Raw genomic sequence first — 18,684 nt, 5'->3', positions numbered from 1 at the left:
TTCTGTGAGCACCCTGAGACCTTTTGGGTGAGTGTTGCGCTATATAAAAATGTAGTTAGTTAGTTAGGGAGTGGGGTCCGGAACAATCGGAGGCAGTAAAGCAACTAAAGAGATACTTGCTTAACAGCAGTTTTGAACCAAAAGCACAGCAAGGTCAACAAAGTAATCTTGTATGTGAGATTCCTGTGGAGGAAAAATTCAACGATTGTGAAAAGGCACTCCTGGCAACGGTGTGGGCATTGCAGAATCACTGCCCATTCATCCAGGGGGAGCACATCATCATCGCCAACCCTTGCAAAATATCTCCAAAGTGAGCAAATACAAACATGGAACGTGAGTAATTCCAGAATGACTTCCTGGATTCTGTCTATGAAATGCTTTCCTGTGGAGGTCAGATATGGCCAAACCAGGAAGTGTCCTCTTGCGCAAGGATTGACCTGCATGACTGTGCTCATGAAAACTGTCTCTAGGACGAAAATCTAAGGACCAATGGCAATGTGGAGGCATACCTTACTTCCAAGCACAAAGTCTTTGAGAAAGACCCATGTCAGGGGATAACAACCGTTTATGTGGATGGGTGCTCCTAGCATGTTGACAATCGCTGCCTGGCATTGGAAAGGCCTGGATGAATGATGCCCAGGAACCCTCTTCTGGGTACAAAATCGGTCCCCAAAGCAGTCACGTGGCAGAGTTGATGGCGGTACATTAAGCTATCCACACTGCAGCATACCACGAACTCAAACAACTGGTTATAATTACTGACACTGATCATGTCAGGAATGGGTTTGTGGAACACCTGATTAACTGGAATAATCGAGGCATGCAGTGTGCAAGTATTAAAATGCTATATCATGGGAAATTAATTCAATCAATCGGTGATCTGGTAACCTCTAATGAGATGACCATCTATTGGAAAAAGATCAGAAGTCACTCCAAAAAAAGGGACCACACAAAACTGGAAATGACATGGCTGGACAGTTGGCCAAAACCAGAGATATTCACTGGGATCTCATAGCAATAGCATCCCTGTTGGGGGAAATCCATGTCATTGCTGTCACCAGGTGCCAAACCCACGCCAATAATGAAGTTTAAACTGCCCAGTGGAGTAAAGAAACCCCAAATGCAGATTTAATACTGCACAAAAAGAGGACCCAATTTTTGGGAAAAAGGTTATCTACTTATTGAAGACCCCATGAATTTTCCTCTGACAGAAGCCGATTGTATAGGGAAGGAAAATCTCTGGGTCTTGATGAAATTTTCGAAAATGTTCCTAATACAAGACGGTTTGTTGGTATGGAGATCCATATCTGGATGTGACCAGTGGGTGGTACCTACCTCATTCTGAAGCCTGATGTTAATTCATGCCCATGGCACAGCCACTGCCAGTCATAGGGAGTTTCATACAACATTAGAAATCTTACCAAGGTCGCATATTGGCCACACATGGGCCAGTACCTCGGCATCTACTTAAAATGGTATCTTGTGTTTGCTCAGTTTCAGCCAAGTTCTCTCACATACAAAGCTCCCCTACAGAAAAGGGGAATGACACTGCCTTGGTCAGATTTGCAAGTCAATTTCATCGCATCAGTGATTTGCTCCTCTAGAGGAAACAAGTATGAATTGTAAGGTGGAGACAGCTGCCACACTAATGATCAACCACATCTTTTCTCATTGCGGCCTTCCCCAAAGGATTGAGAAAGACTGATTAAGTAATTTTACTAGCAAGGTGATATCCAAGATGTGGGTGATACTAAGGGTTAAGAGAAAACTCCACATTGCTTTCTACCCAGCCTCGAGCAGGGGAGTTAAGAGGTACAATAAAACAATTGTGGGCATCTCGAAGATGGTTGGGGCGGACTATGGACCAAGTTGGGACATCCGATGACCGCTTGTCCTCATGGCCATTATGTTCATCCCGTCTTCTGCAACCAAAATGCCTCCATTTCAGCTCATGACTGGATTAAAAATGGTGCTACGTCAGCATCTGACCTACAGAATTCAAGAGCAGACCCTGATAAACGCATCCACTATGAGTACATTTAGAATTTAAGGAAACACCTTCAGCATGCCTTTGCTTACGCTCAGCGCAATCTAGAAAAGTCTGCAGAAGGAAAGGAAGCCTAGTACGACTTAAAAACTACCAAGAAGGAGTATCAATTAGGAGATAGGGTATATCTGTACAATTGCCAAAGGAACCAGACCAAAGAGTGGCATTTCCTCCCCTCTTGGCATACTTCCTTTGAAATTGTTGTTAAAATCTCACCTGTCACCTATAAGATCCACATCCCTAAAGGAGATCATACAGAAGAGAAATGGGTCCATATAAATCAGTTGAAGTGCTGTCACCACAGACAGACTTTGCAACTGATTTAAGTGCCCAGTGAGGGTAGAGCCCAGGAACTATTTGAAGAATGAAAGGAAAGGATGGACACCTTCATGGATAATATTGCACATTTACAGGGATTAAAGGAATGTATACTCACAAAGAATGTATAAAAATCAACAACAACAAAAAATATTTCTAATAATTGTAGAAATGTTCTTGTAAGGGAAATAAATATCAATGTTTTGTGTAATGTTATTTTGTGTTTCAAGTTGTATGCCTATTTACTGGGGAAAGAAGTACTGTATACAATAATTAACCTCCCTTTTACTCTCTACATACTCAATAACTACTTACTGTTATAGCCTGGGGGTAGGAGGTTCCAAATAGGAATGGGTTCCAGTACCAAACCCCACTTAAAGTGTGGAGTGCAGACCAGAGCGCCACTCCCTCAGGATAGGAAAAGAGCGGATGTGCTCCAATGAGGAAATTCATGGAACGCGCCAAAGCAAAGAGAAAACAAAAACCCCACTCTCCCTTGCTCTTTTCTATGGGTCAACCGGGTCAAAGACCCAGGGCGGGGTACTTGGGAGGTAAAAAAACAGCCACAGAGTGACAGTGATGGAGAGGCCATGCTAGGCCCCTGTTGTGAGAGTGAAGCTGGCTAATGTGGAGCCCCATTGAAATATAAAAGATAGTACAAAACAGTGATTTCTGAAGTAAGGCCTGGTGAAATTAAAATAAATGGGCCTAGTTCAATTCTACTAAAATGGACAGGTGTGCAACTGAAAGGGAATCTACCTGAGAGCAAAACTGCTGGATATGCCCAATGAATGGGAAATGACTTGTGGTGCTGTAGATGCTGACTTTGGGTAAACTGAGAAAAGGCACCGTTTGACAGATTCAAAACTGCAGCAGTACTCATGGGAAAAGATACATTGAAATGCTAGGCATATGAAAAATACCAAGTAGGAATTGTACTTTACATTTAAAAAGTGAAGCCAAGTGACATATTTCGGAGAAAGACACTTACTTTTCCACAAATAAACTGACATTTAAATGGAAAGGCTTACTTGTTGGAGAAGCGAACAAGGATGTTCTATGTAACTGTGGCCTATGTGTGCAAATAATACCAAAAGTGAACTTGTATCTGTCCAAACTGTATGTAAAGAAAGATTGTATAATTAACAACATGCCCAGTCATAACGCTAAATGTTACATGTAAGCACATCTGGTCGATTTAAAGCTGTACTGTAATTAGTGTGGTTGCAGCTTGTGTTTTTCCCACTGAACTTCAAGGTCTGTACGTTTGAAACTTTGAACTCAGACCCAGTGGGCTGTACCCACCAGGAAAAGAATACTTTGTTCAGTTATAAATACAAAGAAATAACAGATAATTAGATCAGAACTGTGGGAGTTGCAGATAACAGGGCCAGCAGAAATGACCTTTAAGGTCAGGTCTCCCCATTAGCTGTACATTAGTGGCCAACAGAAAAGACCTTTTTAGGGCTGACTCATGCTCAAGAAATGGCTTCAGAGCCACTAATGGATATTCAAACATTGTGTAAGAAACAGATCCTGCTGATAAGCAGATGTATGTGAAAGGTCACAAGAACAGCTATTATACTTAAAACAAGGTTGGGGCTACTGTGAAGCTGAGAGGCACATGTGATGCCTTGCCATTTGATTGACATTGGGCTACATTTTTTTAAATTAAAAGAGAATTGGGTGTCCCAGTCAGCTCATCCCAGACTCATATTAAAGATGGTAAGAAGCCTGGTGGTAAAATGTAAACATGTATCCTGTGTAATGTATACAATTTGAGTTATGAAGACAATTATGATTTCAGCCTTCTCATAATTCTGAGCAAATGGAAAGTTGGTGTGATGATAGGTTATGGAAGTAAGATTTGAATCTTGAAGGGTCAGATTTATGACTATTTCGGAACAGGAGCAAATTAATAAAAGCGGTAGCTCCTCCAAGGAAGGGCGCGCCAAGATAACATTAGTATTTTCCAACTCGCCATAATAAAATATAGAACTCAGATATATATATATACATATATATATATGTGCCTGAAGTCATCTGAAAAGGTAAGGTAGCTACCATGTTGTGAGTTTTTAATGACACTGACAAAGTTAAACCCGCTTGTCATTTTGGGATGAGGAATCTGTCTGCTCCCTCAGCCTCCATCCTCCACACCTCCCAACTCCTTGTCCTTTCAGCAGGCAGTGGCCTATGGGATGCATTTACCCACTCAGCAGAATTCCCCTCCATCACCAAGCTGCACTTGAGCAGTTAACAGCAAAATGGCTGCACTGGCTCCTTTGAGCACCATTGCCTTGCATCAAAACTGTGTTTTGCAGCCACAAAATGATGGCTGCACTGTCTTGCCAAGCACCTACTGGGTAATATGGAAGAGAGAGCACACCGGGATATGCTGACAGTGTATTTTCTTATGTGCACCAAAGAGAGAATTGTAAAGCAACACTGCTTTGCTGCTAGCTCAGAACTTCCCATTGAAAAAGGGAAACATTTTACATTTAAAATGTGGTGCCCTGATGCTCTTTTCATCTGTTCAACATTACACTGCTTTTATCAGTGAGGCCCTGCTATGCCCCTCCACATCGAGATTGTGCTCCAGCAGAAAAGAGCATTATCACTGAATGACAGGCTGTGTCAGGAGAAATCTGTAAAATCACAAACAACTTTACTATCAGCCGGATGGAAAAATGCTTGACTTTTATGCTAAAAAATGTCAAAAATAGACACTTCAAAAGAAACCCTAGGTCTCTGTTCATATGTCAATTTCAGTGGACATGTGCCTTGGACAGATTTGCTGTATAAGAGAAACTGACTAGGGCTGCAAACCATGTTTGGAATGCAGATGGAAGAGAAAACCGAATTTGAAAGGGACATCCCAGCAGAATTCACTGTGTGTCAAAATGTGCTTTTGCAGACAAGAAAAATGCCTGTTTTAAAAGTGTAATGTTGAATAAGGCCATGTCCTTGCCTAAAAATGTAAGGGGGGGTTGGTTAAAAAATAATATAATGTTAGATTCTAACAACCTGTCCTTTTGGGCTCAGGAAAACTAAATAAATATGTAAATAATTGCATTGGCTGGGCTGTGGAAGCCCCAGAACAGATTTTCCTGCTGGCTTCAAAGGATATTTGTGTGCTGGCAGCAGAAGCCACAATGGATTTCTGGGACACCTATGTGTTACTTTTTGCCCTTGAAAACTCTGAAAAGTCCAGGAGGATGCATCTCACATGCTCGTCAGACTTGTGTCTATGCTCCAGCTTGACACAATAGATTCTGGGACACCTACGTCTTACTTTTGGAAATAACACCTAACCACAACTTCAACTGGGGGGCTTCAAAGCCAACTCCAGAGCAGCCTTGTAAGCTATGCCCTTATTTGGAAGACAATGCTGGCCATCTGGCTCAAAAGACTAGTTTATTAATAAAACTTTGAGGCTTTTATCTCCGAAATCGGGCAATGCAGAAATGCGAAAGTTTCACAGTTTAGATGCAATTTTGGTGGCTTTAAATTAAGATGTGGTAGCCTTCACTGGCATATTGGGAACGGAAATGGCAGAGGATAGGATATTCTGAGGATAGTGTTTATGGTGCCACTTTGAAATTCCATATTAACATGCCTTATAATAATACATACACATATATAAAGTTATAGAATTTTAGGTAAAATATTTCTCACTGAAAATGATGAAACATTATTAGACAGATGAAACAAAGTCCTACAAACTTGGACGTTGGACTGTCATGCTCTGTTTGAAATATGTAATCTGCATATGTAATTTGCAAAAGTGCCACAACTGTACAAATGTGAGATTTATGTTAAGATTGATTTTTTCCCGAAAAGGACTGTGAGATGGCTTTGTACCTCATAAAACACAACCCCATAAACTGAGTACCCTCCATGAGGAGGCGACCAACATAGGCTGAGCTATCTGGTTCTTCGAGGTATGTCTAGCTTAGTTCTGCCCAACAATAAAAACTGTGATGTCACTCGCTTTATAAAAAGAAGAGGAGCTCACAGAGACAGGACTCGCTCTTTCCTGAATTTCTTGTGCCTGCGTATCCAGACATTCCAGATCCACCGTGAAGATTCCAGACTCCACTGCCAGAAAAGGGATAGTTGGTAAAGGCCCTCCTATCCAGATGGAACCACCCTTAATAACTACACCCCATAACAAAATCCCACTAACTCATGAGAAGAGGGAAAAGCTGTGGTCTCCTTTTTTGAGAGTATCCTGTGACCAGACTGGCTTTTTACTCCACCACTACCTGCATGCCTCTGTGCCGTGACCAGACAGGCCCAGCTGTTTTCTGCTAGGAGAGCTTCGCAGTGACCAGTTATTGCCTTTAGTCCAGAAACCCGGTTGGCTGTCGCAAATTCAAAACTCCAGCGCCCGATTGTGAGTATTTCCCCCTCCCATAGCCACACATAGCCTACCCAGCTTGATACACTGTCTTTGTCCTACTCTCTAAGTAATCCTATCCATCCCTTGGTAACTTGTCCAAAACTGTCAGAATGATGTGTGCATCTTGTCCTTGACTTTCTAGTGTTAGCACAATTCGTCTACTCATCTCTGTCTTGCATAGATCCATAGTCATATTTGAATAATGTAATTAATTTCCACATAAAGAGACACGCGGCGTGAAGGGGGTTAATGCGGCTGCTTAACCTGTTTCATGGGCAGCGCTATCTTCTTGATAATCTTGTTTAAATAAAATGTGTCCTTTCTTTCCAAACCGATTTTCTCATTTTAACTGCTTTATTTTACCAAAACTGAATTTCTTTCACCTTGCAAATCTCACTCAGTTATTCAGCTAGAGTCACTCTAACACTTCTATATTATCCCTGTGATGTGCATCTATCACCCAGTCTTATAACCGCATTCCGATTCTATGTATTCCACCCGTTTTTATTAAAAAACGATTTGACATTTAAAACTGAAAAAAGTGTAAAATGCAACTTTTCAACGTGTGATTTTGCTGCACTTTGTCCTTACTTTCAAGTTGCTTTGTGAACTGTATGCCCTTTGTTGATACCTTGCCTTGTAGTTGCTAGTGATATTACATCCCTGATACTGTGATTTATCATTCATTCTGTAATTATCACCCCATTGGTGACTACTACCCAATATTAAAATTGTGTGATCTCATTTGATTTTAAAATAAATAAATATTGTATTCCCACCAACCGGCCTGGTTCATGGTCCATTGTGACCTGGGGTATTTGTAATAGGGGATGTGAGAGGGGTTGGGTGCCAGCTCAATTCGAATTTGTTGAAAATAAAGAAAAAGTATTATATTTGAGCGCTACATCAGAGGCTAAGGGCAAGAGTAATTTTCCGGTGTGTGATGCCCGATTGGAATCCTTTACAGGGTGTATTAGGGTAAGGGGAGGGAAAGATCTGGCCAGTCCATAGCTTGGGAATTATGTTAATAATGGAGTGTCACCAGCCCCGTAAAAGATCAGTTTTCAATCTAAGAGGGACTGGGGACTTACGTTTTGGGTGTTTGCCTTTCTTTGGACTTTTGACTTTTGACTTTGCCCTTGACTTTACCACTTTATTGCTGGAGGTAGTCTACTTCTGGATTCTTGCACGGAACAACTAGCAGAGAGTCAAGGAGAGCTGCCAAGGCTCTAAACATTACCTGGGAGACATAGACTGGGAAATCTAGAAGCTAGCTGGGCCTGCCCTTTGTGGATCCAGAGGAGGTCTGGGTACTGAGGAGTACCCTTGACCAAAGCCTTTGACCAGATCTGGGCTGTCCTCCAAGGAGCCATGTGGTTTCCCTGCATGCCCCATAACCAAGGCCTCCCATGTAAGTAGATTCATCCAAATGCCAACCAAAGTGTGGGGGGAATCTGCCAGCCTTAATCTCCATATCACATAGCGGGTAGAGGGGTGGATCTGGGTCGACCCCTGGTACATGTTATTAAATTTAACTCAAATTAATTCCACCATAGGAAATCACCCTATCCATTTAAATTAAATTGTGTTGGGAACTTCCTGCCTTAATCCTTTCCATTAAATTGTGGGAAGGGGGTGGCTGTGTAGCTCCTTAGTGCATTGAATCAAAGTTAAATCAATTAATTCCCATATAGAAAATCATGGAGTAGTGTTGTTAGAGTTTGAAACTAACAAAGTTCATACCCAGTGTGTTAGTGCCGGTATAGACAATAAGTACTTGGGCGACTATTTTTCTGTAACCCCTGACTTCTGTACAGACTGGGGCTGTCCATAATCCCAAAATAAGTACCCCCTAAACTCTGCCTTTCAAGTGAATGTAGAGTGTGCAAAACGAAATTTCCCATTCATTTACTTGCATCCCAAATCAGAATCCCAAGGCTCTGCATTGTACACAAATAGAAAGCCCAAAATGATTTTCCCATTGAGTTCCTTTCCCAAACCCTGCCTTTTTAAATAAAAATCCATAATTATTTTTTTCCATTGTGTTTATTTCCCAACCGCTGCTTTTTGATAAAAAGCCAAAACAATTTTGCTACTGTATTCCCACTCTCTGTACCTTGCCTTCAAATGAAGGGGTCATGTATAACTGATGCCTGAGAATGAGGGTTGCTGGGAGAGAAGAGCATTGTGATAACCCCTGCAATCACCGGGGGTTGTTTCAAATGTCCTAATTGTTAATGTGCAAGAAATACTCTGTGTGTTTGATGTAAAGTCTGTAAATTCAACCTGTGTTTGTGGTAGTGACTGAAAGCCCATTAGAAATATATGTCATTCAATTGGTGCAAGTAATTTGAAATGGTGAAAATCTGTAGGGCCACAGTGTTGGAGGCTGATGTTTATGTGACTGTTCTATTACTCGTTGTCAAACCTTAAATAAGTATATATTCTTACTATACACCGGGTTGTTCCTTGCTCATTGGGGGTAAAGAGGGTATTGGTTGGAGGGTGCGAGATAGGTTGGAAGCCTCACTAAAGTTCAATCTGTATAAGCGCTTTGTTGCACACCACCTTGAGTGGGGGGGGTAGGGGAGAAACTCCCTGAGTTGAGAGTGATCGGCCAATAAATCGTGATATCTAGAAGAGAAGGTGTATCGTATCTGCAAATAGACTTTACATCAGTGTGTTTTGCTTCTCTTTCAACTAAAAAGGACAGAGTTACAGGTGATCCCAACACAAAAGAGGCAGCTACCCCTACAATTTTCGGGAAGGTAACAGCAATGCCATACACATGGGGCAAGGGGCTGATCAAGTCGGTTGCAGGAGGAATGCCATGGTGCAACAAGTCCATAGAGACAGTCGAAGGGAACTCAAAATACGCTGAGCTGGCCTGTAGGCTAAGTCATTGCCAGTTACAGAAGGGACCAAGAATAACAAGGAATGCCTTGCTCTGGAAGAGTACCTTTAAAAAGGCAGAAGCATGCCAGTCGGATCAACAGCCTTGAATGTACACACTAAGTGATGGCGAAATCCTCTATTGGCTTTAAACCGACCCAATCTGTAATACACTGCATGCCCTAGCAAAGTTACCACAAGAAAAGAGTGGTGTATGCTTGTGAACTCTGGGAAGGGGTTTCAGGAGGTGTATTACCATGCATGAGTTGTATGCCAGCGTGTTAAGCATGGATGAGCGTGGGCTTCCAGGTTCATCAGATCGCCCATATGTGCTGTTGTTTGTAATTGTGTCAGTAGTTTTTTGAACCAGAAAGTAACGTATAATGTAAGCCAGTTCTGTGGAGCCTTCAAGTTGCTACCGATCAGGATCGGTGGAAGGCGGTGTTGAGATTGCTGTTTCTAAGACCAGGTGCTACTTTCCGTTGATAATTCTTCACCAGACAATGAGCTTCTAAATGCACCTGGTGATTGGTGGATGAATGATTTAGTGCACACGGGCTATTGCTTGACCGCATGGCCATTGCTTGCACAAATCCTATAAGGTCAAAATACACAATACAGGAGTATGAAAATGGCAAAGAGATCAAGGGGAAGGATTGGTTAAAGAAGGCCATATATGAGTAGTGATATGTGTTCACATATCCTGCGGGGAAAAACAGACTCTTGAAATCTGTCGGCTGCGTGTGTAGGCGTGACAGGCCCAGGGCGAGAATGCGGCGCCCTTATCCATACACCCATCAGCACTGAGAACAGAACAAAGGGCTGTGCACGGGATATTCTGAGCATAGAAGCAACAGGCGGTGCACGCGTACCAGGCAGTAGATGGTCACAGGGATGTGGTGCAGAGTGGGACACGGGATTGGTGAATTGTTTACATTTACATAGCGTACCGTTTCCCCTAGGGCTTTCTGGGCGCTGTAGAAACATCACAACAGCCACAGCATATATTAACCACTGTCCCTGGGCGCAAATATAGCACCCAGGTGTACGTGTGGTGTGTGCAGCTGGAGGGGGTGTCTCTTACGCTTCTTCCTGATCCTCTGAAGGTGGCCTCTAGTCTGAGATTGTTCCCGTGGTAGTGCACAGGACGGTGGTCGATAATGTGATGTGGAGGGGAGGCATCAGCTGGGGAAGTAACCACTGATTGTCTGCACTTAAGAGAAGTAGGTAGTAGGCTGAGAGATAGCCAGATTCGCGCCAGTAGGGCTAGGTGACTCAGGAGCTAGGGGTGCTCAATAGGGGGGCGTGGGGGTGCCAGGCATTGCCTAAAGGAAACGATTGAATTGGATTGTGCTAAATCCTGGCTGATGATAAGGATGGAGTCTATGTTCAGGTGAGTGATGATATCTATGTGCATATGGGCACTGCTGGTCTTTCGGGGAAAGCGTACATGTCTTTCATTTTGTGCCACTCTGCTCCTTCCTTTAAGAGTCGGATGTTTGTGTTTTGTTTCCATACATCTGGGCATCCTGTTAATGTGAACTGACCGTGCATTCACATCTGGCTTAGTGCATGCCTCCTCCAATGGTGAATTGTAATAGTAAACGTATAGCTGTGAGCATAATCGAATTCCTCCTTGTAGATGCTAAGTTATTGTTGCTCTCTCGTGCGCTGTCGACATTTACTGTTACAATAACCCAGACAAAGAAATATGCAGAGCTGATGCATAACCAAGATCACTCAAGCACGTGTGCTACTCACTGTACAAAGCATTAGAAAGTTCACATATTATTTATTTATTTTGTAATTTGTATAGCGCGCCTAACCCAGAGGCATCTAGGCGCTTAACTGCTCTATGAACTTTTCAAAAGAATGGCTTCCTTTTTTCTGATTGGTGTGGTCACTGTTTCACATCTAACCTGATCAGAGGGATACACACATTTTCTGAGCATCGATGCTCTCTCTGACTGGTCTACAGAGCAATAGGGCCATGCCCAAACCAAAAACACAAAATGCTTGGGTGGCCAGTTTTTTGGAGTCAAAGTGGGCCACTTTTTTTGCCCATGTGGGCCAGTTTGATACATTACCTCACCATGTGGCTAGTAGTTTTGCTCAGTGTTACGAAATCAATATTCTTTAAAAGTCACAATTTGCACCACATTTTAACAAACACCTGCCCCTTAAGTATTACTCAAACAGTCTGTCACAAAAGGAGTGAATTGCCATTTGCAACTGTGGACCACTTTTTCGTTGGTGCCCGAGACAATGTTATACCCCAGTCCGACCCTTCTCCGTGCACTGCGGTGATGTAAACGGGCAGCGTACAGGGAGTGCTTTAAATGGGCCGGTCCTACCCGGCCCACAGTACCTGCAATTCCTATTTTTGAGAAAATAAGTACCTGCACTTCTCAAAGCCTAAAAGACAACACCGGTACTCAAGTATGTGGCGTGGTGAAAATACAAGCATTTCATTTAACTGGATGGCAATAAAGGCCTAGCCCTCTCCCTCCTCCTCTCTCCCCCACCCACAGTGTCATAAGTGCCCACCCTCCAGAAAAAAAGAGAGTGAAACATGCAGCAAGAGAGCTGTCAGCACACCAGTGAAACACGATTTCACTAACTGTGCTTCTTCAGCTGTTACCAATGGGATCCCTTAAGGGTTTTCATATAGAGCAAGGATTTCTTTGAAAAGCCTGGGTTATTATTTTTTAACACTTTTCTTTGTTATTAGCAGGGCCTTTTCTAATATGTACATGATTAAAGTATTTGTAATTGTGATTAATGTTTCAGACTGAAAACCTGCACACATCATCAGTTACCTACCAAGTTCCTTATAATTAGACATTGAGTGGAGCAATAAAAAACTCCCCTTTTAAATCTTAATTACATCTGTGAAGTCTGCTAGTCTGACACGCAAAAAAGAAAATCTCCTAACATATGACTATTCATATTTCCTTAACACTATGCATACTATCAGCCTGGAACTGTGTGTGAAAGAATCCCCAATTCACTGCATAACCAATGTGTGTGATCCTTGGCAAATAGTTCAATGTCACAGTGCATTGCCTGCAAACATTGGGACCTAGCAAAGCCTGCCATCTTTTGTACATCACAATACTAATGTAAAACAGGTCAAACTGGGTCTGTGATTGATGAGTGTCTTTAAGAGAGGATTGTGTCGGGCTTGCCGAATTAACTTTAAAGCCAATGATTTCACAGTAAACCATCCTGCTGAGCTGTTGGTCGAAAAAACTGATACGTTTCCACACAGCATGGTCCCAAGGCCAGGCTCAGGAACAAACAAGGACTTACACGGAGAGTTAAAGAGGGTGTGTGAACATGACTGAAGTGGGGGTGTATGTAGAGATCAACAGAAATTAACACAGTTCAATAATGACACACGAAGAGCTATGAAAATGGAGGGTGACACATTAACTGGAATGGGTCAATGGGGCTCGCTTGGACTCCGCATATGTGCGACTTTCACACCTTTCCAGGCTGAGCCCCAGCTCACTTAAACCCTAGATTGCTGAGTGCGTGCCTTTTTTTTCCCTTCCATTTAAAGCACTGCGTATAGGCATGGTGTGTGATGCCGCGGTTGCCATGGATACGCCAAGCACGGCCCTATTCTCAACCTGATGTGGTTTCTTGATGACTGTTCCTTGTTATCCATAGTGCTTTAACTGATTTTCGGCGCTAGCGGGACAGAGACGCGGTTTATTTGGTGGGACGCCATGGGAATCGTCATATTTCAGCGAAGCGCCATCGGCAAGACGAGTATATGTTCCTGGGGGTTGCAAAATCACTATTAAAGCTGTATTCGACAGGCACGCGGCGCAGTCCAGCCTCTGTATTAACTAAGCGTGTCTGTGTTATTCTAAAAACGGGTTGGCGGTCTCTGGGCCTCGGCGGGATCAGTAGGTGCGTGAACGCTCTAGACACCTTATTATTAAGGAGAACGTGCTGGCCACGCTGCACTGCAACATGGGAGTGTGGGGGGGAGTTCCGAGAATCGAGGTGTTTTTGTCGTTTGATCTCCGAAGTTAAGGAGGTCAGAGGAGGCTGGACGCGTACCTTCCACCCCTGACTCCCACGCCACCTCCCGCGACACTCACGCCTCCCCCCCCCCCCACACACACACACAGGATTTTCGTGGCATGCTTAGAATGCCCTCGCTAGAGATGTCCCGGGAAGGGACGCATCCACCTCCATTGCTTTTCCGTGCAGGGTAGGAGGTCTGGGCTTTATGCACCGTCCCGTCTTCCGGAGATGCGGGTTCCTGGAATGCACGCCGAGCGTCGACGGGCACAGCCTGCATGTGAAGTAATACATCAAATGCGTCGCAGACAGAGGGGACCCTCGGCACCTGCTACCCTCGGGGATTGGTGCATCCTTTGTCTGAACGCATCTAGATTAACATAGATGCAGGCAGGGGGTGGGGAAAGGGGAAAAGAGAGGGGGGAGGTAGAGAGAGAGAGGGGGGAGAGAGAGAGATAAAGGGAGAGAGAGAGGGTGGGGAGAAAAAATAAGAGGGAGAGAGAGGGGGGGGAAATAAGAAATAGAGTGATGGAGAGTGAGGGGGAGGGTGCGATAGAGGGGAAAGAAAAGAAGGGGGAGAAGGAGTCGAGAGGCGAGAGAGAGAGTCCGAGAATACGAGCCGGGAGAGACGAGAGATAGAAATTAATATACATAGATAAATAGTACATAATGCCTTGGATGAGATGACTAGGGTATACAAGAGCTGCATAAAAGATCACACTATTACCCCACATGTGGGAGAGGAAATATTCTGAGCTCTCAAAGATGCAAGTCTGAAAGGGAGCGATAGAGCAGAACAGTGTGCGAATGAAAAAGGGGAAGGAAGGAAGGAGACGGAAGGGAGATAGAAAAATAGAGCAAACGGGAGAACAACTGATAGGGCGAGCGAGTGAGAAAGAGAGAGGGGCGAGGAAGAAAGAGAGAGAAGGTAAGCCAGTGAGAAAGAGAGAGAGTGTAATCCAGTGAGAAAGAGAGGGGAGCGATTGAGAAAGAGAGAGAGGGCAGCGAGGAAGAGAGAGAGAGAAGGGGGGGTGTAAACCAGTGAGAAAGAGAGAGAGGGTAAACCAGTGAGAAAGAGAGAGAGAAGATGAGCGAGTGAGAAAGAGAGAGGGGGCGAGGAAGAAATGGAGAGAGTGGATGAGCGAGTGAGAAAGAGAGAGAGGGGAGCGAGGAAGAGAGAGAGGCTGAGCGAGTGAGAAAGAGAGGGGAGCGAGTGAGAAAGAGAGAGAGAGGGGAGCGAGGAAGAGAGAGGGGATGAGAGAGTGAGAAAGAGAGAGAGGGTAGCGAGTGAGAAAGAGAGAGAAGGGAGCGAGTGAGAAAGAGAGAGAGAGGGAGTGAAGGCAGCCACGAGTTTCTACATATATCTGCATCTCGAACTCACATTCGCGCAGCATCCAGACTGCCATGGGCTGCTTGTGTGTTAGACCATAAACTGCGAAGAGATCCTGATAAAGTGTGTTCACATAAGTGCCGGGTGTGAGTGGACTTTGCTCAGAAATAAACCATATTTATGGACTCTTTTTGTATTACTCATCTGAGACACTTCCTTTTATTTAAAGTGTGTGCTACTAACACGTCCTTTAAAAATATGCAAACACCCCAAACGCCCAGAACGCACTGAAAGCACACCTAACACCCAGGACCCCAACAGACGGAGGGTCTAGATTAAACAGCGGCAAAGGACTCCCAAGGTCGCGCTGCTTTGGCGCCAGCCGTGTTGCCGTCGCAGATGTACTGGTGTGAATATGACAGGCACCGCGTGTATTCAACAGTCATGTATACATTACAGCGAGCAAGTTCACATGCGCTCAATCGTGCAGAATCCGCTCTCACGTCTGAGCCGATCGATGCTTATTGACACGTTCTCTTTTATAATGTATGCTTTGCAAGGGAGTATTCCCTGAGGTGAGAATGCCCCGCCAGGCTCAGCAGTGCTAGTCCTTCTTATGTTGATCCAGATGCCTGCACATCTGGGCTGCACTTGCAGGCACACAGTGAAGCCCCATACACCAAACGCCCATTGGTGAGCTATTTGGCACCCTGGCCTGTGTAGCTGCATAGCTCTGCTATATCAACACTCGTTTTGTTGACATTAGAGGTAGGTCTCGGGATTGACGTTTCTTGACGACAGTCGATGAACCCACTGAGCTTTATCTGTAATAAAGCATTGCTTGTCTTAAACACGACTGTTCATTCTCTAGGGGTCAGGAGATGGTCGGGGACGGTGGGAGGGGGAGACACTTGCCCAACGAAACGCCCGTGGTTCTCCATCGGTGCCGTGGTAGAAAAAAATGCAGACGGTATGCCTAGTGGCTGAGGGGCATTACACCTGCTCCACATACTGTTACCGGGCACACGCTAGTTGCCTCCCCGTGGACACTTACCACGGAGAGGCGGTAGACTGGGCATGCGTGGTTACTGTGCCAGTTCATTTACACGTGCATACCTGGAGCTCGGTGCTGACACAATCACCTTGTAGCTTGGCCCCCTGTGGCCCGGGCGCGCGCCGCCTCCCTGTACAAGAGGAGAGGAGGTCGGGCGTCTGTATTGCGCGGAGCTGTCCGTGGTGCTGAAAGTACCTACACGCACAGGAGTGGAGGGCTCGAGCGCCTGCCCTGCAGCCCCGGGAGCTTTCCGCGGTGCTGAAGAGTGCGAGCTTTTCCCCCTGCATTGCATTGACGAGGCATTCTCCCACAGACACGTGCTCAATGCCACTGTCTATGCAAAGCAAATGAAGGATGCACGCGCGATCTGTGTGCAGACGCACTCCACCGGCAAATAACTGAATCTGTTGCACGCAGCATGTCCCCATTTTGCCACACTCAGCGCAGGAACCTGGAACCCTGACTCCCGGGGACACGTTACCGATACCTGCAACCACACCATTGCACTTGCTGCTAAACGCACACCAAGATACACGAGATCACCTTCAAAACACAGCAAACCGGCAGGGCCGCTGAGTAAAGGACGCGATCTACAAGACTTACAAAACTGCAATGGTCATCAAAGCGTCACCCGCAAGCCTCCCAGCCGCACACGGTGCTGTTCAGGTACACAATAAGAGCGGGTGTGTGCATGTTCAGTTGCACAATCGATTGCGTTTAAGTTGCATGAGACAATCTTGACCAACACCAGACTGATAATCACACACCTCCACTGTTCCTGCAGCCCGCATTAGCAAAGGTGACCTGGATAGGAGAGGGGGTTCGCTGAAATGGCTATTTCAAATGATGACATACCTTCAGGGAATGCGAGCTCGGTCACAGGGGGCCTGGTGTGCCAGCCATCCTTATCCGCTTCGTGCCTGCGGTGATAATGCAGCCGCCGGCACAGGCAGGCTCGCTTCCAACTACACGGAGATTATTCCGGCGCAAAAAGGCAGGCAGGCGACCTGATGGAGCCGGTAATCTGCGCAATCCCTAAAGCCCCGCGAAACGCGGCACGGGTGCACCGTGGTTCCTCTGCGGTCCACGCGTGGCCGGGGAGGTTCTCCCTGCACCGGGCTTTCTCTGCTGCCCCAGGGGCTGACCGTCTCCTCCCCTGGGACGCTCTGCTGCTCCGGGGTCACTCCGATGCACGGCGGTGTCTCTCCTATTGCCGGTGCTCTCTGGTGATCCAGGGGACTCTCTTCCTCTTCCTGCTCCGCGACTGCGCTGCTGACGCCGTGCAGACTCTCAGTGGACAGACACTCGCTCTCCTGCGCCGGAATCTCACAGCTTCTCCAGGGACTGACCTCCAGCTCCGTGGCCTCGCCGGTGCGCCAGGGTCATTCTGCTGGTCCTGGGTATCTCTGGTGCCGGGGGCTTTCTGTTGCTCCGACGATCACTGTGGCTTCAGAGATAGCTTCTCTGCGGCTCTGGGGCCTTGCGCTTCACCAGGGTGTCTCTGCGTCTCCGAGGTCACGCCTCCGCTGCTGTGGGGTCTCGCAGCTGCTCCGGGGTGTCTGCTGCTGCGGGCTATTGGCTGTTGTAGTTGTTCTGTGCCAACAGGGCTCTCCCCGCCTGTTCCCTAGCAGCCCTCTCTTCAGCTCATCAGAGCCTGACACCTCGCAGCTCCCCTCCGACCACGCGCCATTATCAATCCTTCGACACGCCAATGATTTCTCCTGATAAGCGAGCACAGAACGGCACAGCCGGTGCCAGGCAGTGCATCTGCCAGGGCAGGTCTCTCTCCAGCCACTTGTGCTTAAAGCAGCCCCGCTCTCCCGTCTCTTCGGGGCCAATCCGTCCTTCAGACGCGCAGCGCCGGCTGTGCAGGTGGTTGCCTGTGCGCTGCGCCCCACAAGCCGTGAAGTTTATATGGCAGAACCCCTTCTGCTGTAGCATAATGTACAGTGGGACCTGGACGGCATAGTGATCCGCCGCGGGGCAATAGTCCCTGAACTCTAGGGGGTAAAACAGCACAGCCGGACAAGCACAAGGAGCGTGGCGTACCACCCGCACACCCCCTGCACCCTGAAATCTCTTCAGCAACACCCTCTACGTGAGCTTGCTTTCACACATGGCGGGGATTTGAGTTTTATCTTACCCGCTTTCTCTGCTGCGCGATGCCGCCTCCACGGCTGCCTCTTCTCCCCGCTTCTCTCCCCCGGCTTGATTGTGTCACACCTCCCGCCTGCAGGTTTGCGCGATCTACTGAAATCCGCGCACCCTGGCGGGCTGCAAACACGCGCGTGCAGGCTTCCTTTTTTTCTGTAAAAAGGGCACCTAGGTAGGTAGGGGAGACCGGTTTGTTGCTCCTATTCAGTGGCAGTTGAGTACCCCCTCTCCCGCTAGGAAGCGACAGACTGAAGGGCGACAGGTTGGTCCTTAACCAGCGACGCACAGGTGGTTCCCTCCCCAGTCCCCCTTCAAATGCATTCTTGAACAACACGCTTGAAATCAGCGTTTCGCGCTGATTCCGACCCAGGCCTGTATGTGTCAAGTTATTACACCAACTGCCAGGCGTCAAAATAACACACACGTATGCGGTGCCGACTCTACTT

At 46.2% G+C, this 18,684-nt stretch overlaps 1 protein-coding gene across 6 annotated transcripts in view; it reads right to left on the bottom strand.

Moving 5' to 3' along the window:
* The window catches only part of GRM5 (glutamate metabotropic receptor 5), a 1,801,008-nt gene extending 1,782,524 nt beyond the window's left edge, over positions 1–18,484 (bottom strand). For 5 of the 6 annotated variants that reach the window (XR_011284099.1, XM_069639437.1, XM_069639441.1 and 2 more), the window contains exon 1: positions 16,940–18,218. The gene's annotated coding sequence lies outside the window, so the exon portion shown is untranslated. The other variant, XM_069639438.1, reaches the window with a different exon arrangement.
* Between the last annotated feature and the right edge of the window lie 200 nt (positions 18,485–18,684).

This window comes from Ambystoma mexicanum, chromosome 7q (genome assembly GCF_040938575.1).
Source record: "Ambystoma mexicanum isolate Mex_15411 chromosome 7q, UKY_AmexF1_1, whole genome shotgun sequence".
NCBI classification, from domain to species: Eukaryota; Metazoa; Chordata; class Amphibia; order Caudata; family Ambystomatidae; genus Ambystoma; species Ambystoma mexicanum.
Note: the sequence above shows the minus strand (reverse complement) of the source record. Positions and strands in the feature narration are given on the sequence as shown.